General features: G+C 41.2%; 1 long non-coding RNA gene across 1 annotated transcript; it reads right to left on the reverse strand.

Moving 5' to 3' along the window:
• Positions 1-1,407: 1,407 nt before the first annotated feature.
• Positions 1,408-25,312, reverse strand: LOC115948002. The gene is made up of 3 exons (XR_004081862.1): positions 25,260-25,312; positions 3,794-3,906; positions 1,408-1,497 (listed from the first exon to the last, which is right to left on the reverse strand). It is a non-coding gene; the product is annotated as an uncharacterized LOC115948002 (long non-coding RNA).

The following is a 25,312-nucleotide window of genomic DNA, read 5'->3' on the forward strand; positions in this document are numbered from 1 at the left end:
GCCAGCAGCGGGCCCATCTTGGGAGCCACCACGGACTGGATCTGCTGGACATGGAGAAAGATTTTGGCAGCTCCTCACAGAAGCCACCCCTGCAGCCCTCCCTGCTACCACAACCTGCCCCTGCAAAGCCTTCTGGTTCCTCTTGGTGCTGCAGCTGAAATGCTTCTGCAGTCTTTTAATGAAATAAACCTGGGAGAGCCAATTGAGCCTTTCAGCTCAGCTACACAGTGTCCCTCTCAAATTGCTGAGCTTTATTCGCAATTTCATCCTTTCTCCTTCCCCCTTCTTTCCATCCCAACCTTGAGCTCTGGTCTGAAAACTGACAGATTTATCAGATACAAATCTGATAAATAATCATAACAGATATATCTGTTATATATATATATTTAACAGATATTTGTGTTGGAGTTTTGCACAAATGGGACAGGACTGCTGGGATAAGTTCCTTGAGCTTTACTGCAGCATCAGCCTCATGACAGGATTGAGACAATTGGAAGATGGCAACAGCTCACCTCCTGCCAAAGATTCCTTTGTTACAGAGCATTTTAAAAACTTTCTAGCCAATAACTTATTGTTAAGCTTACAGACAATTGTTCTAGCTAATCACTAAAAGTACAAATACACCTGCTTCACACAACGCTTGCTTGTATGCCTTCTATTAACAATGCACAATGCTCCATTATTAAGCTTAAAACCTTCTACTATCTTGCTACGCATATTTTTCTGCAGTTTTAAGGTCTGGCTTAGCCAAGCCTAAAACTCAAGCTATTGTTTCATGGCCTTGCTTGCTGTACTATTGTAAATTTCCTCCTTGCAGCTCTAACTTCCCTGCTTTTTCTGTTTGTCAGGCCTGCTTTCACAGCTTTCTGAAAGTCTTCTTTCCTTTACTATGCCAACAACTCCCCTTCTTGGTACAACTACCAAGAAATTCTCTTTATTGTGTATTAACTACTTTGTGTTACATAGCTCTACTATAGTACATATTTCTTTATTTAGCAAAACAATGTTACAAGTTTTGTACACAAATGCATATCAGCAAAATGAAAATCTCCCACTACTCAATGTATTTATTTTTGCTTGTTTAAGGCACTTTTCTTGCTTGCTTTAAGCGCTGCTCTTTTAGGCTACAGCAATTTTAATGCTGTAAAGATTTGATCTATTCAAAGCATGTAAGTCAAATTTGGTAGTAGTTACTTTTATTTATTCTAAAAAGTCTCATCTGTTCCAAGACCCTAATTCAAAGCCTTCATTTATATCTATACTTGCACCTAATTTTTTGTAAGGTTTTGACAACTCCACGTATATGGAGACATTTCTGCTCACCTGGAGTTTGCTGAGCCCTTGGGGGCAGGAATGAAGCAGCCCTGAGCCTTGCAGAGCTGTGACCCACAGGGCTGCTGGCTCCTGGGCTTCCAATCAGAGCTGCTGCTGATTCCAAACCACTGCCTGGCTGCAAGCTGAGTTATTGCACACAGACTCTGCGTGAGCAGTGCGATCCTGCAGAGGAATAATAAAAATGCAAATAAAAATGCTGCTGCCACGAGCCAGGGCAGCTGGGTGCCAGCAGCTCCTCTTGAGCTGAGAACATGGAGCTTGGTGTAGGGCACAAAATGCAGCTGGAAGGTAAAGGACACCAGCTTGGGGCTTGAGCACACGTTTGTGGGTTGTGGGCTGGAGCTGACTCACAGCTGGAGAACAGGGAGTGTGCAGCACTGCTCAGACCTGCTGTCAGTCTGAAAACATCTCCTCATTGCTCTCATCAAGTGTGTGCAGTTAACCAAATTAACAGCATTCAGTTCCCAGGAGCAGTTCAGAGAAAGGGTTGAAACTCCAGCCTGAGTGAGATTTGCTGGAGAGTTGGGATTTTGTTTTTTAATTTTTTTTTTTTTTTTTTTTTTTTGCTATTATTTCTTTTTTATTAGCCAGTCTGGACACTGACTGCAGATTTTTTAACATCTTTGTTTATCATGCATGCTGCTGTCCTCAGCAAGGAAAAGTGACAGAAACCTTTTTACATGGCAGTATTATTGCTATTTTAGTAGCCAGTCTGGACACTGACTGCAGATTTTTTAACATCTTTGTTTATCATGCATGCTGCTGTCCTCAGCAAGGAAAAGTGACAGAAACCTTTTTACATGGCAATTGCATAGAAAGGACTCCTTTTGTTATCAGTTTTCTAAGTGTGACATGGTTAACTTTGCAGATAGTTTTGAAGTTTAAAATGGTTGGGCATTTGAATTTATTTTTTTTTGGGGGGGGAATCAATATCTCATCTACTTCAAACACTGTTAGACTCATACTTGTCAAAAAGGTTTCCACTCCAAATCTATTTTTTCTCTGCATGCAAGGAAAGAATTTCTACTTTCAGCTAGTGATGATTCAGAGTAATTCTTTTTTTTTACTTCTTCTGAGCCTGAAATACCTGTGGTTTTAAGTGTTGTCTCAAATAGTGCACATGAATCAGTAGCCCAATTCTCAATATCCCAGTGTGGATTTGTGAAGGGAAAAAGACTCTTAATGTTACAAATTCCAGTTTTCACAATGGGAATAATTGTCATCTTTCTTTTCATTAGGCACAGTTTGGGAAGCAGAAGACCTATAAAATAATTTCCCTAATCTAAGTTTTTTCTTTATTTTTGATCAGAAAACTCTGATCCTATAAATGAAGCATTGCAGGAGAATTCCCACTGCTGTGCCAGTTCCTGCTATCATTAAATCCAGATGGTCATCAAGATGTTGGTCACCCTTTTCTGATTTTAGTAAACCTACCTTTAGCTGCAAATGCTTTGTTAAAAGCCACTTTGGTAAATCTCAGGAACCCTCCTGGCATTGCTGAGCTGAGCTTTGGAGGTATCCAAGCACCCACAATAGAACCCCACAGAGAAAAACATTGCCCACCAAAAATGCCATGGGGACAGCTGGTGCAGGGTTTGATTGTTCTGCAGTGCTGCTTTCTTTATCAATATCATCTTGACCCCCACCCACAATTCCAAAAAAATATCTGGAGGAAGGGGTTGCTCTTAAAAGCCTGACTGACCCCTTGTTTGGGGGCACAGGAGGTCAAAAACCTCCTCCCTTTCACTCTCAGTGACCTGGGGGATTTTAGTTCTGTACAGGATGGAGAATTCTTGGAGAAGTTGGATACCTGAAGCCAAGAAAAAGCCACACTTAACCAGCACAAAGGATAATTTAAAAAAGCATTAATATTATTCTCCCTGTGAAAGTCAGAAATATTTTCCTTATTAGTCAGTAAAAGGTATCTTCTAGTGAATATATTAATGTTTTATGGTACTTTATGGTTTTATGGTATGGTTTTATGGTCTTTTGGTGGTTGCTAGAGTGAAATCTTCCCATTTAACTATGTTTTACAAGAACATAGTGGCCATTTCTATTTAGCAAAGGTACACGTAAAGCAAGACAGGCCTATAAGACCTGAAAATGAGACAGAAGTTAGTAATGCTTGTTTTATTCTCTACAAAATCTTTGGAGAATGCTTTTTTCTTTCATTTCAATATATTTCAAAAGGTCATCATTCAAATACCCAAATAAAAGAAAGCTGGATATATTTTTGTTTGTTCATAGTAAAGACCCCTTGCTCTCTTTCAAAATTATACTACAGCTGCAGTTCAGGCAGGCTCAGACCCTCAGCTTTCTCAATGATTAATATAAATAGTTTGAACATCTTTAAAAATGTGTGCCATAAAGAAAAGGAGAATTAGAAACTTTTGGGTTGAGCTGTACACAACCATCCTGCTCTCAGGTGTCAAGGTCTTGTGGATGTGAATTTACTCACGTGGTTTGCTTGTGTGGGCAAGGCTGCTCACAAAGAAAGAGCATTTGCACTTCTGGAGCCATAGTTCTTCCCCACAGAGAGAAACAGGAAAAGGTTGGTAACTTCAGCTATGGCTGTACAAAGTGCCAAAAGCAAAAATGTGTTATTTCCACCCTGATCAATGATAATAAATCATCACAAGAAAATCAATTGTTTCTTTGAATCGGGATTAAGAGCAGCTAAAGTTACTTGCAAAAGTGCCATGAGCAGGCAAGAAATACCAACAGCATAGGCAGATGAACAAATTAACATCACCTGCTGTAGCATCCTTCCCCTTTTCTGATGGGTAGAAAATAAAAGTGCAGGAACAACACTAGCAACTAGTTTTTCTGTGTCAAGTCTCTCCAACGTTTAAATTAGGTTCATAAATTAAATTAGACATGTTATTCTATGCTAGTTGCTGTTAAAATCGAATACTGTTTACTGCTGGTATCAATATATTATCCAATTCCATTTGCAGCTCCACCAGTGGCCATTAGTTTGCCTTTGGCATAGCCTGCAGGGATTTTACACAAAAGCTATTTAAAACATGCACCTTTGCCCATAAAGTCCAGCCATGAAACCAGTGATTTGAAAGCCTAACACGACTGAATTGCTTTTAAGAATAGTGTCCTGAAAATTTACAAGCTGTCAAGGTCAAACTGCAAAGTTGCAATAAATGAATATGGGACTCGACTAGACACTGTTTAGTGGAGGGAGAACACTTGCACATCCAACTCCCATCAATATCCACTGCTCTGGCATTCACTGCAGCTTTCTCCACCTGGTTCCCACTGTGAGCTCCAGGAGATTCCATAGGAATTTATTGTAGCAGTACAAGGTGATCATGGGAAAAACCCCATGTTTGGCAATGTTTGGCTGCTTTCTCCCTCCGTATTTTGGCAATGTTCAGAAAGGTTGAAAAAGTTAAATTGTTACAATCAGGATTTAAAAAAAAAAATAAACAGTTTTCTTGCTTGGCTGTATTTACTTTTTCTCACTTTCCCTTTCCTTGTCCTCTTTCTTTTCCCCTTTTTATCTTTTCCCCCTTTCCCTCCCCTTTCCCTGTATTTTCCCTTTATTCTTTTCCCCTTTCCCTTTTGTCCTTTTATCTTTTCCCTTTTTTTTTTTAATGTTGACTCTTTTCCCTTTTTCTTCATTTACTTTTCCCATAGCAAAGGACAAATCAAATTTTGGGGGAGAGGCTATGGGATCTTTGTCTCTTGTAGCAATGATCATCAAGGAGGGAAAGTTTCCTGCAAGGACTCACACTGCAATTGATGAAGGTTGTTGAGGTATTGGCAGAGACAATCTTTATCTTTGGCATTCATTACTTAGTGAAGTTAAATGTATTCTAACAATGTTAAGCAAAAGGTTAGAGGTTAGAAAAAGATTCTGAGGTTAGAAAAAGTGGGCAAGGCATATAAAAGGCAAGGGAGACCATCTAAGCAAACCCACACTTAACCACACACAGTTTCTTAGTCCAGACAAAAGACACAGTTAAAGAAGCAGCATTTTATTTCATTTTATACTTTAGTTTAGTTTAGCCTCCTGCTTTGTTGAGGTTCTTGTAACAACTTCACCAGTTTTGTTTCTAGACTGAAAGTCCCTGTATACCTATTGGTGTGATTTTTTTTTCTCTCATTATTTCCTCAGGGGAAAAGAACTCCTCAGCATGGAGAAGTATTTATTCCATTTTTTTTTTTTGAAAGGTCTGGAGTCCATTCTGTGTTTATTTTAAAATGTATGTGTTTTTGTGTATTTATGTGAGAGAAGGCAAGGACAAAGAAAATTGTGGGTTGCATGAGCAGCACTAGATGGTGCTGTGAAGAAAAGGATCCAAGCTAAATCTCAGCAGCCTAACCTGGGTGCTGAAATTTGGATAGCCACCTCTGTTAGCTGAACAAAGCAGGGATACATCACTGGATAGGATTGCACTGTATTCCCTTTAGGATTGCAAAGTGGTGGGAGCCATCCTCTGATCAGCACATGGAAGAGGTCAGGTCCTCCAGGCAAACACCAGAAAATGGAGATGTCTTGTGTGACCTTTAGCTCAGTCTCAGGTGGCTGCTGAGACCTTCTCAGATGAGAACCAAGAGTAGGACAGGATTTTAAAATCGATGGGGCATCACCACAGGGAGGGGAGCAAAGCTCCTACAGATCTGTAGCAGGCCAAAAGATACAGAGCACTGTTCTGAACTAATTAAGGCATCAACGATTTGTTGTAGAAGCTAGGAAAGCTGTGCTTACAGTTGTTGCCAGCAGAAAGCCTCACTCCAGGAGGGACAGTACTCCCCTAGCCATTATTTATCCTCCTTCCTGACTGACATGGGCACCTGCTCAGATCCAGCCTCTGGGCTTTGTCTCCTTTTGAGATTTTCCATTTGTTCATCTATCAGCAGAGGGAAAGGTCTGAAACTGCAGCTGGTGCTCCTGCCTGGGCTGCTGTGGCTCTGTGGGCAGTGCTGCTGAGTGCTCTCCTTCCCCAAGTGCTACCTCTCATATCTTCAAGCCAAAAACCTCAAAAGTGGCCCAGTGCTGGTGGGGAGAGGTTTGTACTCACCACTCTCAAATCTGCAGCTACTTAATTCCTCAATTTACCCAATCAATTAATTTTCCCCCAGGACAAATGCTGCACGAGCTTGAGACAAAGCTCAACCCCTCTGTCACTGTGTTGGACATTTCCAGTGCCCCTTGTCTCTTCTTCATCATCATCCCTTCCTTCAGAACAATCCCCTTTTACTCTTCCTCTCCCTCACTGCCAGAGTCCCAATCCATAAAAATGGATTCACACAATTTTATTTTATGTTGGTGTTATTCCTAAACTTCAAGAGGTGTAATTTATTTTGCCATCTTTATGGTGTTCCCACTTATTCTTAAAACACTTCAAAACACAGCAGATATACAGAAGGGAACTTGAAGGTCTGGTGAGTGGGGTTTTTAAGTTAAAATTATAGTATTTTAATACTTCACATGCAATGATCTCTTTGTAAAGTTTTCATAATGTCAGAGAAGTTCATAGAGTAAATTAGTTTGACTTCGCTCAGAGTGCTAACATTTATAAATCTACAGCGCTGCCTTTCTGAATATATTTATTGCTGCAGAGAGGAAGGGGGATCAAAGGGCTCTAACACTTATTTCTGCCATCATTTCTCATCTCCAGCACAGTTTGAATTTTGTATACATAGCAGTTTCTTGCTCCAGAGATGTCAGAAATTACCTGGAGACTGTTTACAGGACATTAGAATAGAATATGGACAAACCTGCAAAAGAGTAGATGCTGCATGCATTAAATATTAATGGCCCACATAAGTCACAAATCCAGATTTGCTTGCAGATTTGTTGTGTGCTGTATTTTGCAGTGTGAGCAGAGGCATAAAACTAAAGTCTGTCTTTTCTGAGTGCATCTCTCTCCCATATATTATTTTAGCCTTGACAATAATAAAAGCAGAGAAATAAATAGTGCAATATTAGCAATAAAAAGCATAAAAACACATGAAGAAAATGTCTAATTGTAGAAGATCACCAAAGTAACAACAGTAATTTCTGGTTCTGCAAGGATTGAGGCCTTGAGATGTTAGATTTCCAGAACCTGGAGGAGTATTGAATTCTCAGTTTATCACACCTATGAAGAACCAAGCCACCCAACAATGTGCTCTTTTTCCCATCAGCAAAAAAGGAATATTTTTTTTAATTTCTCAGTAGCATGGCTCACTCTAGGAAAATGCTGTTTGAAAAGCTCCACCAGACTGAGTTATGCAAACTCAGGAGAACTTCATGGTTTTTATAAAAAATGTTGATGTGACCCTAGGAGTTTAACCCCACCACCCCAAGCAAAAAAAGAAAACTCACAATTTCTCAACTGCTGTTTCTTGGCATGGAGTTCATAATTTTTTCTAGTATTTTGGGATGGTAGTACCCTGGAGACCACACCTGAGACATCTTATTGTCCCAGTTATTTCCTGTGTGATTGAACAAACCACGCCACAGCCATTTGAGGAATCACAGATGCCTTAATCTGGGTGAGAGGGAATGGACTGAAGATGTGCCACACCCATGGTGTCTGGTTTTGGGCAATATTAAGTATGTCTGTAGTTAAACAATGAATAAATAACTGCTGTGATGTATTCTGTGAATCTGGAATTATTGGGAATCATTGCAGCCATGGGGCTTGGCCTGTTCTGTAGCACAGACCAAAAATCTCCTCAGGAGCCCAGAATATGTGAAATATAATATTCTTCTGGAACATAGCTGGCCTTGGCTTAAATGCTTCCCATAGTTGCAGTAAAAAGGACAAATCTTTTAGTGCAATTATTACTAAATGCTATTAATAATATTAGAAATCTAATGACAGGAGTGAGACCAGGATTTTTGGGTTCCTTTGCCTTACAGCAAGCTTGCCTGCAGATGTCACTCCAGACAGCTCTGTCTGATCTGTTTTTTAGAGATTTCCAGCGCTGAAGGCTCCATGGCATCCATAGGAATGTGGCACTTAGGGCACAGCAGGGCCCTGGGGACAAACAAACCTTCCACTTCTATTTTTAAAATGTCAGAAGTCAGTTTCACCTGGCAATGAACTGAGGGAAGGTTTAGATTTCAGCTTTTTCTACAGGTGTTCTCCATTTCTACATTTTACAATGTCTAGAAATACCTAGTCCTCTCCAAATTGTCTAGTTAGCTGTAATTGAGGATTTCTTAGGAAGCATATTCAGTGACTCAGGACTTTTATAGGAATCAGAACTCCTCAACCATCTACCATGCAGATTTTGCTGTTTCCTCAAAGCCAAAGAAAAGTGTTCCAAAGTGATCTCAAGATCTATTTTCCTTTGTAGGAGCTATGGAGTAGAATTGATGCAATCACTTGCCCACATATCAGCTAAACTTCTTCTGCTACCAATTGCTGTTAAACAAATGGTATTTGCTTTCTTCTGACCTTCCACTGCTCTGAGCTGCCAGTTTCAAGCCTTCAGTCAAAAGAGGCCACTGAGAAAGCAAGTGAACAAAGTGTGGGTACTTGTTGTGAAAATCATGTTCCAGAAAGTCACTGTGCATATATTTGGGGAGGTGGGAATCTCATTTTCAAGCACAGCTCCCTGCGCAATCTGGCATTGTCAGGGAGCAAAAGAGATATTAGGGGTCGTCTCACACAACTGCTACATTCCTTTAGTCACAGAAGTATCCACATATCAACAGAACCCTGGCATTTACAAGCAGCCTACCACCTTCTGTAGTGCTGTCCTCGTTAGCAGAGAAGGCAGAAGCGAATTTGTTAATCCTCAAAAAATGGGGAAGGCATGACTTTGTAACTAAAATTTGCAGCATGAGGAAATCAGCGGATACGCTTCTGAAACGGCAGCATGGTGGGGTTTGTTCCTTCCTCTTTTTAATCAGCCTTTTTATTTTGAGGTAAATTTTGACAAGTAATTTAGTAGAGCATTGTGATATTTTATTCATTACTGAATTGTGGTCCCACCAACAGTACTGCATTTATTATTATTATTATTACTATTATTATTATTATTATTAATAATAATAATAATAATAATTTGTTTTCCTTTATCTTCATGACCACACAATGCAGCTTCTGGAAAATAAGTGTGCTGCTGGCACTGCACCAACAGCAAAACAAATACAGAGAATTGTGACTAATATTAAAACATATTCACCTATTTTCCATGCAACACTTTAATACCATTTGCTTTATTGCTTTATGTGGTAATTTTATTTCCACCCACTGATAATTTAGAATTGCTTTCTACTTGAATTTTGAAACTCATCTTGAATTATGCAACTTGAGTCTGAGATCACCTGTATTCTCACTTGACAGTTTTACTGACTCTTCTTAAAATATCAACATATTTCCTAGGAAGGAGTATGAAATATTTACTTGTAACTTCACTTGGCACCTTTGGGAAAGGAAAAAAAGTGAAAAAAAAAAAGTGGATAATATAAAAAAATATTACCAGGAATATTGCTGTGGCTAAACAGCCATGCAGAGAAGATTGAAACCACTAAAATGTGAAATTTAATATCAGAATTGTAATTTAGTTTTGAAAAAAATATTTTTCAGTCTCTGGGTATCAGGAAATAGTTACCAAGCAACACTGTAGATATTGGTAATGCAGGCAGATCTATTCAAACAAAAATTATTCAAAACATTGTCATTATCAGCAGAGCTATGTTATTGCTAGATTCATAACCCTTGGTATCTGGACCCTTTCATATTCTATTTCTTGAGCAAAAATCTGCTTTTCCTGAAGAAGGTGCCCTTAAAGTTGCCTCTGTTAGATGAAACTTGCCACCATCTGCTATGGTTGCACCTGTGCCTTGCTGGGCTGAATGCAGCAAAATCTGCCAGGCACTGAAGGGCAAGTAGATGGTGAGTACATGCCCAGTGTGTGAGAGGAGCTGCAAGGGAATTAGAGCACTCTTGCAGCTTTTGAAATGGAATTTCAGCAAGGACCTTAGTACTGAATTCAAATTGTTCAGCCATTCCTCAGGAAAAGAGCAATGAAATGGTTTAGATGCAGGATGATCTCCCTGTTACCTAGAACCAGCCTACATTTTTTCAGAAGTAGAAAGCCCAGCTGGCTGCAAGTTACAGAGCCAGGGATTGCCACTCCCTTGCCATGTGGCTTTGGGGACATGCACCATGGATGTTGCTGCAGATTGGGTCAGAATGGTGGGCAAGATCATTGTCCTTGGCTGCAAGAAGTTCTGGAGCAGGCAGCTGAGTTAATGATCATCTCCAAAGGCCAGGAAGGAGCCTCATCCCTGTTCAAACCAGAGATGTGAGCCACTGGAACCCCACTGGCCAGAGCAGTGGGTTTACATTTCAATTCTGTGAGGAACAGGAGTGTTTAGGTGACACACAGACGTCACAGGCAGTCAGTGATTGCTGTGCCAGCACTGCCCAGGTGTGCAGAGCGAGTCTGGCCCAAGGAAAGGCCCTGGGAGGCCCTTTGGAAAAGGAGATTTGAGTGCATGTTTTTTAATTCCCCTAAAGTGGTAGGAAAGGAGACTTTGCCTTTCCTTGAGAAGGTGCACAATTACCTCCAAGTTATCTGATGCCCTCATCAATTTCTTCTCCTGGATGAAACAGACTGTTAAGATCCTGAATCTTTTGCTTGACCACTTGGATCGAGCATGGAAATGGTCCTGAGACCTGTGATAAATGGAAAAAGTGTCAAGAATTCAGGGGAGAGCTGTAAAGAAACTGAATCTGCTTGGAGGTTTTTTTACAGCAATAACACCCAATCACCTCAACCTGTGCTCTAAAGACACCTGGAGCACTCTCTGCACCTCAAAGGAGGCTCTTCTGTGCAGTGCTTTTTCTGCATGAAATGGCACAAGGAGTTTGGGACATCCCATTTCCAGCTGGCATCTGGCTCATCAAAGCAGGCAATGTCTGGCACAAATTAGAAAGAACTGAGTTTGAGCTAAACCAGCAAGGTGGAACTGTCAGCTTCTGCAAATTGTTTTGGGGCTGACACTCATGAAAGGCTGGGGGAGACAAGAGGGGTGTCAGCTCTGCTGTTATCAGTCTCCTGATCCAACAAACCAGCACTGCTGGACTTGCCTCAGTAGTGCAAAAAGCAGAAAACAGCAAAAGCCAGCAGGGCAGGGATATTTGGTTTCTAGCTCCTCTCTCCTGTGAGGACAAAAGAAGCTGGGGAAGCCAGCAACCTCTCAGTTCCACTTTTAAATTTAGGCTGGAGGAGATGCATCCTTTTCAACATGTACATCTTCTCAAATGATAGTGACATCTTTCTTTCTTGGTGTAAATTCTTGTAAAGCCACACTTGTTTAGATCCTCAAGGATTGCCTGCTGTGGGCAATTAAAAGGTTCTGATAAACATAAAGACAATCTTTTATCCCAGACATCCCTCTTCATAGGCAGTGGTAAGAGTATCCCTCTCAAGGGATGATAAACATTCTAAGCTGATGATTACAATTTTTAAAGGCAAACCCTGTGACAGAAAGCCACAGTGCTGATCTTATCTTGTAAAGATGCTACATGCTGTATGTTTCTGAACTTCTGTCTATGCCTATCTTCTTATAATGTAGAGAGAAAATTATTTGTTACAGTGTTTGTACCCAATTTAATTTGAGAAATCAGTGAGTAGGAGGAGAGGGTGAAAGGAGGGGGGCAAGACCTGCTCCATTTACAGCTCTTAAAAATAGCATGTGAAGCCAGAAACACATATAAAACTGAGCTAGCCGCATCCACACGCAATGCATTTCCAAACAGAGGATATCTACAGTACTTCCCAATTATGTTCAGTTCACTGCAGCAGGTGACCCCAATTTCTCTGAAAAATCTTTATAACAGTCCTTTTTCAGAAAACCTGCATGGGGTGCTCAGAATAAAAGCCAAGGCCATAAGGGTTTCACTTACTTGGGCTTCCTTCAGATTAAACTGTGTGTGTTGCATGACCAGGGAGAAAGCTGGAGGAGGGTGAAGATGTTTCTCCTGCACGTGGGCACTTCAAGCCAGTGGCAAGATGAGTTGAAGACCATCAGAATGAAAAGCTGAGACATTTGTTGTGTTCACCCCTTGAAGGACCTCTGCTTCCTTCTCTGGCTGCTCCCATGGGCCCTGGGCTGCTCCCACCTGCTTGTGGGAGCCAGGGGGGATTGATGCTGCTGGGCCCCCCTAGAAATGGTGATGTTGTTGGATCTGTAAGGGTTGGATCCCAGGTGGATCTGTGGTGGCCCTTGTAGGGATGTCTGGGATGTCTTTACTTGGCTAAGCTCTTTTCCTGTTCAACATCCTTGTTTAAGGAATGGACCTGTTTTAGTTTCATGTTAATAATTTCATGTTAATAAAGCAGTGAGAGAGCAGGTCTGGTTTTATTTAATATACATATTTTTAATATTTAGGTCTGGTTTTACTTAATATATATATTTTTAATATTTATTTTAATATTTATTTCATGGCCACAAAGGGCACAAATGAAACTGGCTGATGGCACCATGAGGAGGCACCAGCGCAAAGAGCATCAGGCTGTCACGGGAGGCAGAACTGCACAGCCTCAGGGGGAAAAGTAATAGAAGCGGAATTAAATTTTATAGTGCAGAGGGTAAATGGGCTTGGGCTTGGGGACCATTATCACTTTTTTGCTCTGTAGTGGGAGATCATTAGCTAGGGATGGCTGATGCTGAGAAGGATCTGGGGGTATTGGCCATGGGACAACTGAGAGCCACCAGTGCTGTGAAAAGGCAATGACAGTCCAAAAATGCCTCTGACAGGTTCCTTTCAGTAAGGATGAGGGAGAGTTCATGCCATTTTACAGGGTACTGCTTAGACCTCATCTGCAATGCTGCCTCCAGTTTTAATCAGCCATAGCTAAGATGGATGAATTCAAATATGAGAAGTTTGCTATGAAAGGTTAGAATGTGTCTGAAAATGAAGAAAAAAAAGTGCTTTAAAATCATCATGATAGAGGAAAATGCCAATCTATGATGTTCCTTAATTTGCTATCTCAGGTTTGTGGTTTTTTGTTTTTTTTTTTTTTAATTCTTCTAACACTGGACATTTAAACGCTAGATAAACAAAATACAATTTGCTTTATAATGGAGAATAACTCCTCTACCCATTTGCAATAACAAAAGTGTGTAGCTTTGTGCTAAAATGGCCAATTTAAATTGGATTCCAAAGCTATAGTTTGGTCATCAACTGGCAGTTTGTAGTAACACGGGCTTGAATATCTAAAATAATTTCCAGTGGTGCATAAATGACTTTATGGCGTTTGGAAGTGTGCACAGGAATGGCTCCCAAGCCAGCAGAAGTTAATGGAAACAAAATTTGAAAAATAAAATTAAAAAGAGGAGAATTTATGCATTATTATGCAGCCTTAATTCATTGTTATGCCTACTAGAACATATACCATTATTATGCAACCATGATTGTATTTCATCACCTGTGTTATGCCACCACACACTTTGTGGCTACTTTATCCCCTTTCCACTGCTTTCCATGCAGGTTCCATCTGCACAGATGGGCTCCAGGAAGCTGGAACAGCACATCTTGGCCATAAAGTGAGAACAGGCAGGAGCCAGAGCAGCACAGCTGCCTCCTCCCTCACCCTCTGCCTCTCTGAAGGTCTGGGGCCAATGCTGGTGTTGGGAGGGGTCTCAGCAGTGCCCAGATCACTCCCCAGCTGGGCTGTGTTTAGTGCAGGACCCGGGCAGTTCATGGCTGTGCCTCTCATCCCCAGCTCCTGCAGAGCCAGCCTGGGCTGTTATCAGTAGGGGATGCTCAGGTTTGCAGCTCCGCTGGATCCAGGAGCCTGGAGGGAGTAGAACTGTTCCTGCTGCCTACACTTCCTATTTCCTAGAATTTCCATCCATTTTCCATAGACTTGAGGTTGAGGAGGGAAACTCTCTGAGGATGCTGTCACTGTTTTCCTTTTCATAGGAAGTGTGAATTTCACTTTTGGCACACAGATCCAAATTTGGAAAGCAGATGCACTCCCTTATTTTTGGGATTGGGCCATCTGTTTAGGATAAGAAATGTAATGGACGATAAACCCATCTGTGATCTCTTGGTTTCCCCAAATCTGCATCCCCCCCTCTCTCCTCATCAGCCTTGGAGGTGAGTGATGGTTCCTGTGGGACACATCACAGTCACTGCTCCTTTCACTTATGGACTAAATACTGGTGATTAAAGGAAGTCTGGGTGATTTTGACGTAAAGCTTAACTAAATGAAAGGTCTGAAGGTTTTATTAAATAAACAATGCATGGACAAACATTTTCTTACAGGCATCTCATGGGAGTTGCCCATGAGCTGCCCTGTCTCCAGCTTTCCTCTATCCTTTTCCAAAGAAACACTCTCAGCCTCTCCCACTCACCTTCTCCCTTCTCACATCATCACTTGATGAACACTAAAATTTGTGTATTCCACTTTTGTGACAGGTAAGACCATGGTTATTTTCAAGAGGCATCAATATGCTTCAAAGCATGTAGCAGAGAGTTCCTTCCCTGTGTTATCACCTGTCCAGATGCCCAACCCAAAATTGCTGGGGTATCAGCATATTTGCATTTAGACCAGCTAGGAGCTGATGTTCTGTCCTGTAAGAGGGGCTTGGAATAGTCAGACAACATTCCCATATCTCCTTACAGGATACAAACCCTGTCTCAGTCAAAGTGTTGGGCTCCAGTGGCCAAATGTGGCAGCACTGCTGTTTGTCTAAGACAGAAAAAAACATTCAAGGCTTTAGCTAGGGGATACATGGAAATATTTGCATTGAGCAGCACTGTGCAAAGTCTAGAAAGCACCTGCTTCAACATTTTGTAAAATATATTTTGAGACTGAAGGGACAAATGATGTAGAGATGTTAATCAGCTAAACCCATCAATATCTGCTTTCTGAGCATGGCCAGAGAACAGTATCTTGGATACAGCACAAACTGACAGACAATATTATTGTCAAGCAGAGAAACTATCAGGTCATACTTTAATTCTTCTCAGCTGTCCAGGGAGTTTATTTAATCTCCAGTGCAAAGGGAGGATTCACAGATATCTCTAGCTGAGGCAGAATAGATGTTGTAAAGGCATATTTAATGGCATGTTGTTAAGATTTTATCATGCCCACATGTGAGCTTGGAAATGTGGAAGGTTCAACCATTCTTTTGGCATAGCAAAGAAGATACCCTTTTTAGCATAGATTTTAATCTGAAATATATAATCTTTACTGCAGATAGCATCCTGAAGATTACTGGTTTTATCTATTTCTTGGTCAGTTTGAACTCTTTTATAGTCTGTAAAAATACCTGCATGCACTTTTGTACATGTCATCCAAGAGTCCTTATAAAGTGCAGGTCCGCTTTCTTTTTTTTTTTTCTCATTTCTTCAGGGATGTTTCTGTACTACAAAATGAGTTTAAAGTGGTTCTAGTGTGAAGTATCCCCATGTAACCAGGCTCAAATAACCTCACAGATGGAGCCCTCAGGAAAATATGCAGATGCCAAAGTCTCAGACTGCAGGCAATGCCAGAACCTGGCAGTGGCACTGGGCAGCAGGAGAGATGAAAGCTGTGTGAGATGTGACCAGGTGAGTGATCTATGCAGCCCAGTGGCAGAGCTGAGAGATGGGGGAGAAAGGTTAATCCAAGGAGACGGACCAGTGGAACAAAGCTCTGACCTCCCCACCACAGGAGCAGAGACCAGAAAGAAGAAGCCCACGAGCCTCAGTCATGGACCAGGATAACACAGAACAGCTACAATAAGAAGTTTGCTTCCAAGTAGTTTGAACTCTGGAAATTTAAATTTCTGTCCCTTCTCACACCAGAAGGGACAGAAGTTTAAAGTGTGGCCTTTTGGATGTTTCTCTGACTTGGGCTTTTCATTCCACCCCCATGCAAGCTACATCAAGTGTAGCAAACCCCACAGTTCTAAAGGTGCTGTGTTAGCACTTTATTTAAAAAATTCCAAAGGGCAGGCATTACTGGCCATTTGTTTGCTGAGCTTGTCTAGGCTTGCATGTTTGCTAAAGCCTTCAATAAAGCACCAAAAGTGGGATGGGCAAGCTGCTGTCACTGTTCCTCAAGTCACATTTGTTACATCCCTTTTTAAATCAGCAGCACACTTACCACTGTTATTCATTCTTAGCCTTAGAGGTGATTATCCAAAATTTCAACTCCTAAACCTAGACATATCAAAGAAACAAGTTAGCCCATCTCATACTCAGTTGCTTAAATATCACAGATTCTTCTTGGCTAAAATGAAAGAAAGAAACCCCAACCCATATTCTCAATAATTTTATCTATGTCAACTCATCATGTTAAGCATAAATTGTTTCAGTTGCTTCTCTAAAAATTCACCACTCTCAAGAATTATAATGCTAACAAAAATAAATTAAAAATTTAATACCTACAGACAGCACCTCTGTGGGGAAGCCAAGCCCAACAAAAGCCATGTGTATTTGAGGAGAGTTCTCAGACCATAAGCATGACCAGCATTAAAGCTGGGTGAGACAGCATTGTCTCTGCTTCTGCATTTTTTAAGATATCTGATGTGCAGAGGAAAAAAATATAAGGGAAAAAAATAAGGCCACAGATGACAGTGCTATTGTGCTGGCTTCTTTCTCAAATCCTTGTGCTTGGGGAAGAAGAAAGCACAGAAAACACTGTTGACAGTTCCATTGCATAATACTGAAAATGCTGTCCCTAGCTTTTCTGCAATCACTTTTGCCTTTAAATGTGTAATTTAGCTACAAATTATCACCCTGACCACAAGCACTTTCTCCATAAACTCACTGAAAAGCAAATTAACCTTTTCTCTCTGGAATGAACTCTCCTATTAATATGAAAATCAATTCAGTCCTTTTTGCTTTGGTTACCCCAGCCTGTTTGCACTCCCCAAGCTGAATAGTGACTGCCCAGTTAGTCGCTTAAGCAGAACTCATTTTAAGAGCCAATTAAAAAACCCCAACCCAATAATACAGTAAGTGATCTTCTGGAAAGCTTTTCATTACTGTGTGGTTTCTAATTGAAAAAACAGGATGTCTAATTATTGCCCTGATTCTTCCTTCCTGACCTTGGAGCAGCACCACAGGTGGTGAACGCCAGGGCAGTTTAGCACAGCAGCACAGCTTAATAGCAGCCCATGGCACCCACACAATTTTCAGCTGGCTGCAGATCCAACACGTTCCTGGGCACATCTCTGAGGTCATTTGTCCACTGGATGACTTTATCAGGATCAAACATTCATTTTCACGTTGTAATTCTTATTTAGCACCTGTTCTGAAGCGCCATGCGTAAAATCTTACTCGTAGAAACACGTGGGCTTTTTATTACCCAAGGAAAAAATTGTTCAAAGAACAGAAGTCCACCAAGATCAAAGAAACAAAGCCTTCACACAGTGAAGACAGAGCTGCAACAGAATCCAAGTGCTGGATGGCTGTGGGCACACAGGGCAATGGGAAAGGATACACAGGGTTTTCCTTTGTTCTCACTATCCTACAGTCACAACAGATGCTATGGAGTATTTTCTCCTCTGCTTGTCAGGCTATCATCTCTCTCACCAGACCCCAAATAGGGTTAGTAGAAAGATATTTCTGCTTTCTGTGCTCTCTCTTTCTTTCTTTTCCTAGACTCAGTGACACAGCTTTGGTTTGCCTATCCCCACCACTGTCAATGTATTCCTCTTTTGCAGAGAATATCTGCATTCTGCAAGATGCAGCCATATCCACTCTCACTCAAGAATGGGCTCTGAAAAGTTAATGTGTTCAGACCTCTGATTGCAGCAAAATAATTAAATCAGCAGTAAAACACTGACTCATGTGGTACCTTAGCAAAATGTCAGATTTCATGGTGGCACAGCATCCCTCCTGTCCCCGGGCTCTCAGGAGTGTTGTTTTAAACTCTTTGATGACTCAAAGGAGATTAAAAGCATATGTTTTTAGAACGCTTTCAGAAACATATAAAAGGCAAAAAGAAAAAAGCTCGGATTCTGTGGCAAAGGCTGAAGGTCCCTGCAAGTGAGAAATGCTGACGAGAGCTCTGCCACACAACTCCTGCCCACGTACAAGCTCAGGGACATGATCCAAACCCACATCCAAGCCCCCTGGAGCAAACCCACTGATTAGCAGCCCAATTCTGGCCCAGCCCAAACACGACTGGCAACTTTCTCACCTCGCTGTAGGTATATAAAGAAATGCTGCACTTCTCAAAGGCTCAAAGCAGAGCTTGTGTCAGCTGGGGCCTGGAAACAAAACCTCCCTCCAAATGAGGACTGATCCGTGGGTTTTTGGAGAGCATGTAGAGGATACAGAGGCAACAGGTGGTTTTCTTTTAAAAGATGGCCCAAGGAGGAGCTGGGCCCCCTTTTCACACAGCAGCCTCGTTGTGTCACCCAACAGACAAGAAAATGGGAGCTGCTCCCATGACTCTAGCAGTGCTTTGGAATAAGCCAACATTGGATAAACATCCTTGGAAATGAGGGACCTTCTCTTTCTTTTCTGGTTCATTCTGAACCTTGGGTTAATTTAAGAGAAATGCAGCACGTTTGCTTTGTGTCTGTAACCCAGCAAATATTTAACTATTTCCCACCGAGGGAAACATGAGGTGTCTTCCAATTCTCTGGGAATAATTGCCACATTGCAAACCCAGCAAAATCTTGAAGACTGCAAGGAAGAAAAAGGGAATTGTGAGAGCTCTGCTGGTTCCTGGGGGATAATTGAAGACCCCAGTGCTCACGTGGGCTCATGCTGGCTGCCATCACAGGTTCTTGCTGCCAAGGACATGAAACACTGCATGCCTGTAGCTCTGGATAAATTTACCTGGTGGTTGGGAAAAGGAGAGGGAATTTGGGTACAGAATGGAAAAGTTAACAAAGAGTCAGGGGAGGGGCAAAGTAAGGAAGAATTTTCCTGCCATTGCACAACCACATGCTGCAGAATTTTGGGCACAAATGGTGCTAAAAATGTCCTTCTTATTATTGTTGTCTCCTGGAAAAAAAATAAGCCCATCTATGTGCTGCTCAGAAATTAATCTTTACCTTTTTGCCAATGTGTACGTTTGAGAAGGGAACACAAAATACTTTCCAGAAGTATAATGTTAGTATCTGTAAATGTATTGCTGACCTCTTTATCTTCTTGTTCTACCACTTGTCATGTGCCCCAGGCCAGTGTTGCTCTAACAGCTCTATTGAGTAGTACAAGCTGAGCTGGAGCTTTGAGGTATTTTTTTTTTGTCTGTTCACTTGTTAAACTTGTGCTCTGCTTTTTCTAACGGTGTTAAACTGAACTCCCTGGATTAAGCAGTTAATGCAGGTCACAATTAGTCCTTCAGGGACAGGCCAGCCTTGGCTTGTTACTTCTCTCACCTGCAGAGATAGGCTGTGGTGTTTGTCTCCTCATGTAATTTTGTGGTGTTGCTGGGTACTTCCCAGTAATTTCAAATACTGGTGGCTTTGCTAAAATCATCTGTCAATAAAGCTCCTTTTAAATAAGCTGTTTCTAACTTTTTTTTTTTTTAATGCTGATTCAGACCTACTTTGTTAAGGAATGCCTACATATTGCCTTTGCCCTGATGAATAGAAATGCCTCCTCAAAGCTTTCAAAGTACTTAGCTGCCCTGCATAGTGTGGTGAAGAGGGTGAAATAGAATATATTATGAAATGTCACATCCAATTCAAACCAGATGAGCAATTAAGGGAATGAATAATAATTTTGCAGCACTGTTTCCTCTTCAGAAACCTTTAATTTTGACATCAATAGGCATCATACATATCTCAGTGTTAAATAACAACTTTATGACTTCGGTGGGTCCTGATGATAGCAGTGCTTAGAAAACAAAATAGAGGCATCTATGACACTGTTAATGTAATGATTAAAACTGCAGATGAAAATGCACAGGAGAAGAAATGTTCTGTTAGCTAATTTGCTTTGTACTTTTATGGTGTCTCCTGTGGGAGAATGTGGAATTCTAGGCCTGGCTGCACAAATCCAGAATGACTGCCAGCTGCACTCTGGTTGTGCTGGTCTCCCTGGGCTACCTCTGTAGGCAGAGAAGAGGCAGAGAAGCCTCATGTTGCCATTCAGAACTGCCCTGTCTCATTAGGCAGAGTTTTGTGAATTAACCCTACTTGTTCTGGGTTTAAGTTATTACAGCTCCTCCTCACTGTTTCAATTCCTCAAAGCTGAAATTGAAAAGACTTTTTTGCACTAACCCCTCTCTTGCATTGAACTTCCTTGTTTTCTTTTGAAATGAAGAGAAAGGGGACTTTGTCCAAGTTTAAAGGCAGTTTAGCTTTATAGCCCTCAGTACAGGATCCATCATTAAAATTAAGCATGTACTTAATTGGTTTCCTGAATACAGATGGATTTAAGCACATGCTTAAATGCCTTGCTCACTTGAGGCCCTAATGGACCATGCAAATTTAAAAGTTCACTTCTCATTGAGATAAATGGAGTGGATAATCATAGATTCATCAGAACAGAAGCTGCTGCTCACTGTATATGTTGGCAGCATCTTGCAGTATTGTCCTCTCCCTCTGCCTGGGATATCTAGAACTTGCTGAATTAGAGAAGTAGCAACAGAATAAGGAACTGGTTTTCTTCACTCAGAACAGATCACCAATACAAGTATTTGATGGTAAGATATCTGTGCATCTGCCACAGAGAAATGTTTTCCAATATGAAATCTCGTAATTAGAAAATTAGTGGAAATTAGGTGGAACAAAAACCCCAAGGAAACAGAAGGGATACTTATGACTGAAAGTTCCACCAGCTACTTCATGGCTTTGCAATGTCTTTCCTAGTACTTTTTTTCCCACCTGGATAAGGGTTGTTGCAATGGTTAGCACTGAACACTCTGCCCAGCATTCCACGAAGATGTTCCCTGAGAAGCAGCCCAGCAAAGACCAGAGAGATGCAGATTTATGCCTGTTTTTTTCTTGTATTTGGTGGGGTATTCTTGTGTTTTATAAGGATTAAACCCATATTTCCTCAGTAAGAAATCAGTAATTTCTGGGATGAGTTGCCCTGTTTTGAAATAGACAAAGTATGGGAAATAGTACAAAAACTTACTGGAAGGAAGAGGAAACACATCAAAACAATGTATTCATAGAGACACCATGATTTCAAATGCCCTTCTTTAGGAAATAAGAGTATGAATTTTCATTAAATCTAATTGTGGTGGACATGTGGTGGATAATCCAGTGATGGGCTCTGGGCATTTGCTGCTTTTTGAAGTGAAGTGCACAGAATAGTCTCACCAGTTGTTGCTTTGCTTATACAAGGCTCAGCCCCTATCAGCTTTTTTCATTTCTTTATAGTTACCATTTCTAGGTTTGTTTTGAGCCATACTGGTTCACAGAATTAAAATGCTAGAATCTAAAATAGCAAGAAACACTGTCTAGAAAGGTGACAACCAGGAAATTTAGCACCTTGTCCCTTATGATGCATTTCAGCAAGCTATGCATGTTACATTACATAACTATTTTGTTATCACTGTCGTTTTACTTAAGATCACAAAACAAAGTAAAAGATTTATGAGAATTGTAGAATTACTTGGGGGGTGAAATTCATGTTTTACTATTAAAAGCATAAAGAACATAAACCTGCTTCATTCTCTAAGAAAAGTAAAAAGATATTATGTAAAAACATGCTGTCATTATCATTGATCTGTAATATTGCATTGCTGTGGCCATAAACTTTGCACTGAGTCTGCAAAGTGTCAGGACTTGCTCTGTCTGAACTTTTCTTGACCTGCCTGCAGCCTTTTCTCAGTTGGTTTGGTTGTGACAGGAATTTCTCCAGCTCTTTAGGACTTTCTGACCAATTTGCTTTACTTTTGTTTATCTTTCTGTGGTGCCACCATGGTTTCACCAGTTCTGGTAAACGTGGCCAGGCAGGATAAGGGAGACACAGAGTTCAGTGTGGAGGGGCAGAGATTTGGGATGATGGAATATGGAACACAGACTTGACACTAAAAGCTCCACAGCTAAAGAAATGCAGGCCTGGAACTGGGCTGCTCTGCTTTTTAGAGTAAGCAAGCAAAGAAAGAAATATTATCTAGCACATGTAAATCCACCTTTAAAAATGGCTGAAACTCAGAGCTGCAGATCAGTGAAATAAAGCCTGGCTGTAAAAGCATGTTAAAAGTGACCCCAAAAGAATCCAACACACTGAAAGAGGAAAACTTCAAAGTGAACTTTGTATTCTTCCTGGCAAAGGACTTAGGGTGCTGACAACTCACTGGGAACACAGCCACCATGAGAAAGAAACCCCCAACCCCAGGGGTAAGAGGCACACCAGAAGGGTGAGCAGAACATAATGAAAAGAGGGAGAAATTAAGTGCATGTGCAAAAATTTACCTGCAGTATTATTTTCATTAGTGAATATTTTCTGCACAGACTTATTCTTTTTCCAGAACAATTATATGTGGAATAATAACAATTCTTGGACTAAACTCTTAGGATTTCAATTGTACTCATGATAAATTTTGACTTTATGTATAAGGTATGTTTCCTCTTTGCCTGTAAACAAGATTTTAACTACACAGGGGAGAAATTTTGAAATCATGCAGCTCTTTTACACTAGCAGAAAGCAACATATGGAGATTCAGTGGTCAGAACTTCATATAATGAAATAATGAAATAATTTTTATCTGCTGCCAGCAATAATAAATACATACTAAACCAAAAAGCAAACTATGCAAAACAGGAAAATGGTCTTAACATCATTATGTTAAAGAGGATTGTGCACAGTTTTGGCTTTGTGCTTTTGCCAATGGCAAGCTTTAGGCAAGAAGGAAATAATATTGTAGTTCATGAGCATAGCCTGCCCTCCCTTGTACAGTTGCTGGGGTGTTGCTGCTGCACTGGCTGCCAGGATCCCTGTTTGTGCTCCCACAAGCTCTTCAGAAGAACTGTGGCTTGCTCAGGCTCGTGGAGGTTTTCCATCAGGAGAGCAGAGCAGGATATCAGCTCCACGCTTCTGAACACTCAAGCTCAGGATAAAAAAAAATAATAATAATAAAAAAAAAGATCCTTGCAGTCCTCACTGAAAGACCTTGGCTTTTCAGGGGCTTGGAAAGATGTACACACAGAATAAATTTTTACTGCCGAAATGGCTCTTATTATGTGGAGTGGTTTGGGCTACATTTGTACAGCGCGGCACGTAACTGTTCTTTGGAGAGCTGCGGCGAGGTTTTATAAGAACATGGAATGGAAGCAAAGAGGTCGCATTAATTTGTGCTTTCATAACGTTGGGACTGTAAGGAAATATATTTTAAATAAGAATTGACATAGGAGACCTTCATGATAACAGCTTATACTGAAGGAAATCATTCTTATACAAAATATTTCTTGAGGCTCATAAAAGATAGCAATAACAAACACCATTATGCAGTATCTGGGAAATTCTATTTACTTAAAATGCTTTCTGCTTTTATTATTATTCAGGCTTGTTCCTTCAGTGGAAGTTCTGATTGAAGCTTGAGCAATGTGTATGATCTCATTACACCAGGGCTGCATTAGAAAATCTGATAGTGATAGTTCCAACAATGGCACCTCTCACTTATTATCTGTCACTTGGCTACAACAAGAGCCGTGCAAATTTCCTGCCATCAAACTCTGGCAGGTGGCTGGAAACCAATATAATATTCCTCATGTACCCTGTTGCACTCAGGGGGAACAAAACTGCGTGTTCAATATCCTGAGTGTGGCTGGTTTGGAGGACAGGCTGCCCCACAGGCAGTGTTGGGTCACAGGCAGGATTCTGCTTTGCTGGGGAGGCTACAAAAGGCCACCATGTAATATGGATGCACATCAACAGGAATCTTTTCACTGTACACCTTCAGGTAAGCCACAGACAGCTTTTAGGGCTATCATTCATTGATTTCTAGCAACTGATTCCTTGTCTCCTCATTGTCAGTTTTCTGCTGCATGCACACGTCCAAGGCCAGCTAGATTTTTGTCTTTGAAAGATGCAAGAGGCTAGGCAGTGTCACTTAGCTACACATCTGCATATGAGCACATATCTGCTTGCAGATTTTAGAGAGAGGAAGGGGGGAAGAGTTTCCTCTCCTTGTCCCTGTCCAGCCTTCCTAAAGTAATTCAACATTATTCTTTACCCATCCTCTGCTTTTGTGGGGTTTGTCAGTACTGACAGCTACAGCTGGTGGTGTAGGCTTGCCTGCTCACAGGACCTGCACCAGTAGGGCCTTGAAATAAAAAGCAAACCTTTCCTATTAATCTGAAGTTAATAGTCCTGTAACCTTTTAAATTAGGATTAATTATGGGGGAAAATTCTGAACACCTCACACAGAGTAAAGCAAGATAGCAGGCTAAGCAGGAAAAATTCAGAACCTAAAATGTCAGGAATGAAACCTATGAAAAGCTGGAAAACAAATATTCCTCTTGAGAAGCATGGGTCCTTTTCTCCAGGCTTTCTTTCAAAGTTTTAGCAACTTTTAGGGTTTCTGTGTTTGAGATAAAGTGTCCCCTCCCCTGACTTCTCTTTGGAGTCCCCAAGGCCAATTTCTGCCATTTCTGAGGCTTCCTGTACATCTGCCCTCCTCTGCAGTAGCCTCTTGCTCCCTTCAGAAATTCTCCAGTACCCACTCCTTCAGACTTTTCCCTACTTTCCTCCTCTCCCATCACTTGTCCTGCCCTTCCCTCCAGAGGAATTGGGAGTCTGGCATGTTGGGATGCTCTAATGGAAGGCGTAGCTCCCCTTCCTTTCTTATTTCTGGGGCGTTTCTCTCCAAAACACAGCACAGGCACCAGCACCATTCTTTGTCTCTCCTCTCCCTCTTCACAGCATTCCTGTAGTGGTATCACATGAAATAAATTCCATGTGCCATCGTGTAAGTGCCTGCTGAGGAACTAAAGCCACATTAACCAGCCTGGCCTGCTCTAAAATCTGTTTCTGTGGCAAGGGCAGCACAAATGCCTGGGTGAAATGGACACATTGTCTCCGCCCCTTCTCCTGTCTTACCTTTTCCTGGTTCCATAATGTGGGGTTTTTCCTGACTCATTTGTTGATAAATC

Source organism: Geospiza fortis, unplaced genomic scaffold, assembly GCF_000277835.1.
Source record: "Geospiza fortis unplaced genomic scaffold, GeoFor_1.0 scaffold72, whole genome shotgun sequence".
NCBI classification, from domain to species: domain Eukaryota; kingdom Metazoa; phylum Chordata; class Aves; order Passeriformes; family Thraupidae; genus Geospiza; species Geospiza fortis.